Source organism: Oncorhynchus nerka, linkage group LG3, assembly GCF_034236695.1.
Source record: "Oncorhynchus nerka isolate Pitt River linkage group LG3, Oner_Uvic_2.0, whole genome shotgun sequence".
Lineage (NCBI taxonomy): Eukaryota > Metazoa > Chordata > Actinopteri > Salmoniformes > Salmonidae > Oncorhynchus > Oncorhynchus nerka.
The window spans coordinates 40,489,101-40,496,404 of NC_088398.1; the positions used below are offsets into that span (position 1 = coordinate 40,489,101).

Consider the following 7,304-nt stretch of genomic DNA (forward strand, 5'->3'; position numbering starts at 1 on the left):
AAAAATCCTACAATGTGATTTTCTGGATTTTTTTTCTCATTTTGTCTGTCATAGTTGAAGTGTACCTATGATGACAATTACAGGCCTCTCTCATCTTTTTAAGTGGGAGAACTTGCACAATTGGTGGCTGACTAAATACTGTACTTTTTTGCCCCACTGTATTTTTAGACATTAAACATATCAGAACCGAAAGCCTTACCAATAGGCCTATTTTAAAATAAAATTAGATCTATTTCTATTATTCTGCATATACACAGATAAGTAGCCTCAAACATTTCCTATTATGTCAGGGAAAATGTATTGAGATTGTGGTAAACCTCTTTCACAATCTAGATCGAAGCCTCTATAATGTAGCTGACTTATGAATTGACAACTTCGTTTACATTCTCCCAGAGATTTGTAGCATTTTGACAGGCACGTTTCGCTCCACTCCCCTCGGATCCCCGCGTCCTCCTGCAATGTGCTATTATATTGATACAAGTTTGACGTCTGGAGTTTCACGAGGGCACCCGATGAACACACCTGCCAGCCCACGGCAGAATAGCGACCCAGTGCTCGAGACTTCATGGAGTTTGTCCGTTTTAGTAAGCCGGATGTTAAACCAATAAACAAGCCTTGATGCAAAAAAATAAACTGGATAAGGCATGATGTACACCCCAGACTGACTAGACATGCTTGCAATGGTCCTCTGAATTTTCCATCTCTTTGACCACTTGTCTCATCCGAAAGGTATTCTAGGCATGTTGTTGAGGCCAGGGTCAGGGTACACTCTAAAAATGAGGGGTTCAACAAGGGTTCTTAGAAGATCCTCAAAGTTCTTCCCCAATGGGAGGTGGCGTTCATCGAGGAACCTCCTTAGTTGTTGGGGGTTCTTGCAGGAGCCCAACTGAAACATTTGGATTTGAAAGGACAGCAGATGCAGGCACTTAACTGAAAAATGTAAAGATCTCCTCAATTTAATGTAATAATCACAATTTATTCCACTATTAAAGAGCAACTGTCCCTAAAAACCAACCTATCCCTTTGAAAATGCTCTATATGGCATCGATATGGGAAAAAATATATTCTAGTGACAAAATTGACTACAAGGTGTAAATAGGAAAAGTCTAATCTCATCTAAAACAGAGTTTGGAACCTGAGTGCGTTACAACAAGTACATTAAAGTTGGGTTTGGATTACAATTATGTCAACAATTCATGTCCTCTTTTGCCAAGCTCCACGTGCAAACTGCCCCTCCACCCACCTCGCTTCCCTTCATTGAATTGGGGCACCGTTGTTTCATCATGTTCAAAGGATCATGGCCATTTGAGACTGACAAACTCTGTATGGATTGATCACAGCCAACTATGGTTTGCATGCCCTACCGAAGGACCAGAGTACCCTACCATGCAGAATAGATGGTTGGAGTTTGTTGGTCCCCAATGGTGGTGAGTATCACAGGAGGTTGGTGGCACCTTAACTGGGGAGGAGGGGCTTGTGCTAATGGCTGGAGTGGAATAGGTGGAATGGTATAAAATACATCAAACAGGTTAGTTGACTGAGAACACATTCTCATTTACAGCAATGACCTGGGGAATAGTTACAGGGGAGAGGTGGGGGGCTGAATGTGCCAATTGTAACATGGTTTGATGCCATTCCATTCGCGCCGTTACAACCATTATTATGAGCCGTACTCCTCTCAGCAGCCTCCACTGGTGAGTATACTGGTAACTAGACCATGAACTGCTGGTTATGTATCTGATTATGTATATTTTGATAATCATTATCATCGCTAGCATAGCTGATGTTAGCTATCTACTTACATATGTACCTAACTAGCTAGCTAACTACCTAATTAGCTATCTAGCTACCTAGCTGGCTAACATTATCCGAGTTGTATTGAGGTAGGCTTTGGCTTGGAAAAACAATAACATTTCAAAAGAAGCCAAATAATTAGTAGGAAACCCTTGTCATGATTGTGATGTTGCCAGATTGACTTTAGACGCATTATAACTTTAGCCACATAACTAAGATGGAGGAGACCACCCTATTTTAGCGAGCTAACATTAGCACTGCTAGCTATTTTTGACAAACTTTGCTAGTAACAGTAGTGGAAACATCTTTCTCAAGTAAATTTGAGTTGTTTCCTACGAATTATTAGAGTACTTTAGCGTTGCCATCATATTTCCATGTCCCTATAAATTTGTGTAATTTAGACGAAACAGCCACATTAGCCTCCAAGGTGCATCCCATCTCTAGGGCTCAAATAAATATTGGATGCAGCTTTGGTGGCATTGGTTAACTCATATCTGACAACAACAGTGTACTAACTATCAGCAACAAACCCAACCCAGGATCATAGCAAAACATGTCACAGTTGGTTGCATAGTGCAACGGTGTCACCAGCCTGAATCTAATCCAATCTGGTGCAAGTCAGTCTACATCTGTAAAGCTAGAATTAGCTTCCAAACAAGATTACATTATTTCTCTATCCATTTTCATAACTGAGTGATGACAATCGTTGACCCTGTTTCTGTTAGACAAAGTACACAGTTGGGTGCCAGACTGACCCCCTGGTCATGAACGGATGCCGGTACCTACCCGAAGGAGCAAAGGTGTGTATCATAACATGTGATTGTTGGACATGGTTTTAGTGACCTCCAAAAATAATTGTATTCACCGTTCACTTGCTATTTTCACAGCTTGTCAGGCAAGACCTCCTACTAAAAGTGTGTCATGCGACACAAGTACCCTTGTGACACCTCCATTGTTGCTAGGTCTCCCTCGACTCCTATGAAAAGGACACACTATCATGAGGCCTCTGATAGCGACCCTAGTTACTGCTCTGATGGCAGGGACGGCTTCATGAACAACGACAGGTAATTAGTGCTATGTGAAAAGCTGTATTAAAAAAAATACCCAGCTTGATAAACTAGTAGCTAATTCCCCAGCCAAGACTACACATCTAGTGGAGTCATTTTGGTTGTGAAGTGCATTAGCTAAATGCTTTGTCCTTTCTTTAGAGCAAAATGCTCATTTACTACTATCTATTATATAACCCTGTCACAAGCCCTCCCAGTCAACACCACCTCATAAGATTGCCTGCTGCAGTTGTTCCAGTTTGCAGCCAAACATGCAGCATAGAGGAGACCAGTAACGGGGCCCTCATCAGCATCATACAGACATTCCCGCTCTGTGAGCATTCCAATGAATTGAACAGTCAGCCACATGTCGGCAAGTATCCGGCCAGTAACCTTCACCTGTCAGCGTCAACAGCTTTCACCAGGTTCACCATTTGTACAAATACAGAAGGAAACCCACTTCATTACTTTGATATATTTGATAAACCAATTGTGAAACATAATTTATGTAAACTGACATGAATTTGTTGTTTATCTTCCATTTATTATATGCATATACTGTAATGTTCAGAGTATAACCTAGCCTGGTGGACCCAGCCTAATCGCTGTGTTCCCCATTCTATTACACTTTATGATATCTGAAGTGAAATAGAAAGGTGAATGTAGTGATCAGGTTGGTTTCACCAGGCTAATCATAACCATCATTGATAATCTGGTGTGGCAGGGTAGCCTAGTGGTTAGAGCGTTGGACTAGTAGGTTGCATGTTCAAACCCCCGAGCTGACAAGGTACAAATCTGTCGTTCTGCCCCTGAACAGGCCATTGATAATGTAATCGGTGCTCTGCGTTTGTGTCTGCATGTGTGTGTCACCTGCACCCAGATTCAACATTCAACACAGACCAGTATCTTTGATGAGGGTCCAGAAGCTGATCTACATTGCTATGGCAAAGACCTCACCTCTTGCCTGCTCACCAACAGTCATCGATGGGGAGAAGAGTCTGACCTGTTCAAACTTCAACATAGTATATGTTTGTCAGATATCACCTATTGGCAATAGAACAGTGACTGTGTGTATATGTTCACGGATGCATCTAACAGAGCTAGCACTTGCAAGATGATGTGATGGAGACAGACAGGTTTGATTCTGACGTCTCTGAATGGCACTCAACACATCGTCAATGTGAAGATTACTAATAATACAGTACAGCAGGAATGTCCAGTATTTGCAACATTTCTTGAGGAACAAGCCAAAAAACGAGACCAAATCAGCAGGTGCAGTTCCCCTTTAAAAGTGATCATCTCATTTCCCCTGACATTTAATGACTCAGATCATATACCTATTTTCTATCCTAGCCTAGCCTACTTCATCAAAGTAAAAGTCCAGAGAACTAGCCATTACCAAAAAAACAGGCTTCTGGCAAAGAGTTGTGGCAAATCTTTGGCTTATTTGCAGCAAGCTTATATTTTCACATGCAAATTAATTTTGTGGCAAACTGTTGCGCACATTTGGGCCGACTTGTGATCTTCTGGCAAACTACTCTGAGAAACTTGTGGCGAAAATTCTACTGTTTGCTGCAAATTTGCGGCAAAATCATTATGAATATGCAAATTGGTTATTTAGTGTATTAAACAACATCAAAAATTTTTATCGACATCAACCAAATCACAAATAACTTTAAATGTACTTGCTTCTCACAGAACTAAACAAAATGTATTCAATGTCTTAACACAAAACACATAAAATCCAATACAACGTTCTTAACTATCTCACAATAAAAACATAATGCAGTGTTAATGAAGAAAATAGCAAAAACTACAACATTTACATGAGAGAAATATCCAGGAGTTCTCAAGGGGCAACTTCAGAATTTACATGAGCATTCAACCAATGGAAGAAGTATAGCCTCTTTGACTGAACTTTACTTCACATTTTTGTCATTTAGCAGATTCGCTAATCCAGATCAATTTACAGGAACCATTAGGGTTAAGCACTTTGCTCACATATTTCATTTACTCAGCTCGGGATTTGAACCAGCGACATTTTGGTTACTGGCCCAATGCTCTTAACCGCTAGCCTACCTGGCGGCCCTGTAGAAATCCTGCCGAACGCTTGCTGAATGTATGCACTGAAACAATCAGAAAACACAAAACATTAAGATAGGCCTACTGAAAACATTTTTTATTTAATTTAATTTGACTCAGCAGCTAATGGGCAGGATAAGAACAATGGGGTTAGGCTGCATCCCACCGGGCACAGTCGTCAGTTCAACATCTAGTTTTGATTCACATTTGCATGAGTTGTAAACAAAATGTTTATTCAATGTGAAATCCCCCCCCCCCCCAAACAAAATTACCATGTCATTGGATTTAGGTTCAAAGTTTGGTAAGAAAAAAAGAAAAAAAGGTGAAATTCCTTACTTGATGACTTTTTGTAAATCCAATCAGTTTTCCACGTTGATTCAAAGTCATCACATAGATTTTTGGGGGTCGAAATGACGTGGAAACAATGTTGATACAACCAGAATTTGCCCAGTGAGATGTTGCTACGCTTCTCACTGAAACTGGCATTATATCTATTTTTCAGAAAGGAAACAATCTGCCTTGTATAAATGCTATATGAACAAACAATGTAGCTAGCATACTGGGACTTATTACACCTACCTCCAAAATGTGTGTTTCTAGAGAGCCACAGAAATGATCCAGTCAAGCCTCAATACAATGGATTAAAACTCAGATCTTCAATCTGGACTGGGGACTTCATCATCAAGAGCCACTTTTCTACTAGTTGTCACTTCTTTCTGACTCAGGTGTATAAGGCTTGGGTGGAAGAAGAGCAACATAAACATTTTGTTATGCCTATATGGAAATCCATATTATTTTCCTAAACAAATAATTGATCACTTTCATCTCAAGGCCATGCATGCAAGAAGTCTTGACCTGGTGTATGCATATTTCTCAGTCCTCCGTTTGATTGAAGGCCTCAATCTGTCTCTTTGCCTGATAACTGATTGCTTCTAGAAAGAAAGAGAGAAAGAACAACACGTGACCGAGAAGAGCTAGTTACTAAGGTAGTTTAAAGCAATGAAAGGTCTTATTGTTACAAAGCATGAATTTAGTATGGACTACATTTATGAGAATAATACATGCATTTGCTTAATTTATCCAGCTTGAAGACAATACAGCAATTTATCACACACACACACAAAAGTGTTTGAATGAGTGCACCGCATACTTATCTTTCCAGGGTGTCAATGCATCATCTTCCTAATGCTGGGTAGGGCTACCTGTTGTGCTTACTAACATACTGTAACGACCCTGGGTTTATAAGTGCGGAAATCGAACCTGCCACACGAGCATGCTTTTGCGGCACAGTCGATAGCGCGCCGGACCTCGGGCTTGAAGGTCGAGGATTCGAGGCCTGCTCCCTGCCGGTTTCATTACACTGGTGTCAGAAATGATCGGACCTCGCTTCGACAACAGTGGGTGTGCTTGACCGGTGAGCGCGTTCCTGTAAAACGTAGAGTCGCAAGCTAGCGCGAGGACGCGCTCTTTGAAAGGAGGGAGTAGTGTAACGACCCTGGGTTTATAATAATAGCGCAAAAATATCGAACGTTCACTACTGTAGCCAGTCAGTGGCATTGACAGGTTGAAACATATAGCAACTACGTGTTTCTGTCTATCCCATAAAACATGACATTGCTAACCGGGCATCAATTAGCTATGGCAATTTAAAGTTTATTAGGAAATTAAATCAATAAATTAGACACTCACAGGACAACTTTGGTAGGTAGATTTCTTGGTTTCCATTTCCATCAGATTTTTTTTTCTTCCAGATCTCCTTGACTGGTCGTCAAAAGTTACTGGTCTCTGAAATGATGTGCCCACCAAAAACAACCTCTGGTAAACTGGGAGCCACTAGTGGCAGTACATATTGTTGCCACAGGTTTGCACAGATTCAAATATAATCTCGAGAGAATTGTTTTCCAGAAACAAACTGGTGAACTGTTTGCCACTAGTCTTAATAAATATTGTTGTTGCCAAAGGTTTGCTGCAAATTCACCACTAGTGGCAAACAACTTCTGGCAACATTTTGTCACAAACTTGCAGGAAGTTTGCAGCAAGAAAAGTAATGTGTATATCAAAAATATATATGTATGTTCTCTGTAATAGGCCTACTGTGTATAAAAGTAGCCTACCATGTTTGTAAAATGGACTGAGTGTAAAAAACATTAGGAACACCTGCTCTGTCCATGACATAGACTGAGAAGGTGAATCCAGGTGAAAGCTATGATCCCTTATTAACGTCACCTGTTAAATCCATTTCAATCAGTGTAGATGGAGGGGAGGAGACAGGTTAAAGACGGATTTTTAAGCCTTGAGACCATTGAGACATGGATTGTGTATGTGTGCCATTCAGAGGGTAAAGATTTAAGTGCCTTTGAATGGGGTATAGTAGTAGGTGCC

The 7,304-nt window shown here is 40.7% G+C and overlaps 1 long non-coding RNA gene across 1 annotated transcript; it reads right to left on the minus strand.

Moving 5' to 3' along the window:
• Positions 1-3,413: 3,413 nt before the first annotated feature.
• LOC115115249 (uncharacterized) lies at positions 3,414-7,038 on the minus strand. Its single transcript, XR_003861339.2, has 4 exons — positions 6,612-7,038; positions 5,778-5,854; positions 5,502-5,657; positions 3,414-4,966 (listed from the first exon to the last, which is right to left on the minus strand). It is a non-coding gene; the product is annotated as an uncharacterized LOC115115249 (long non-coding RNA).
• Between the last annotated feature and the right edge of the window lie 266 nt (positions 7,039-7,304).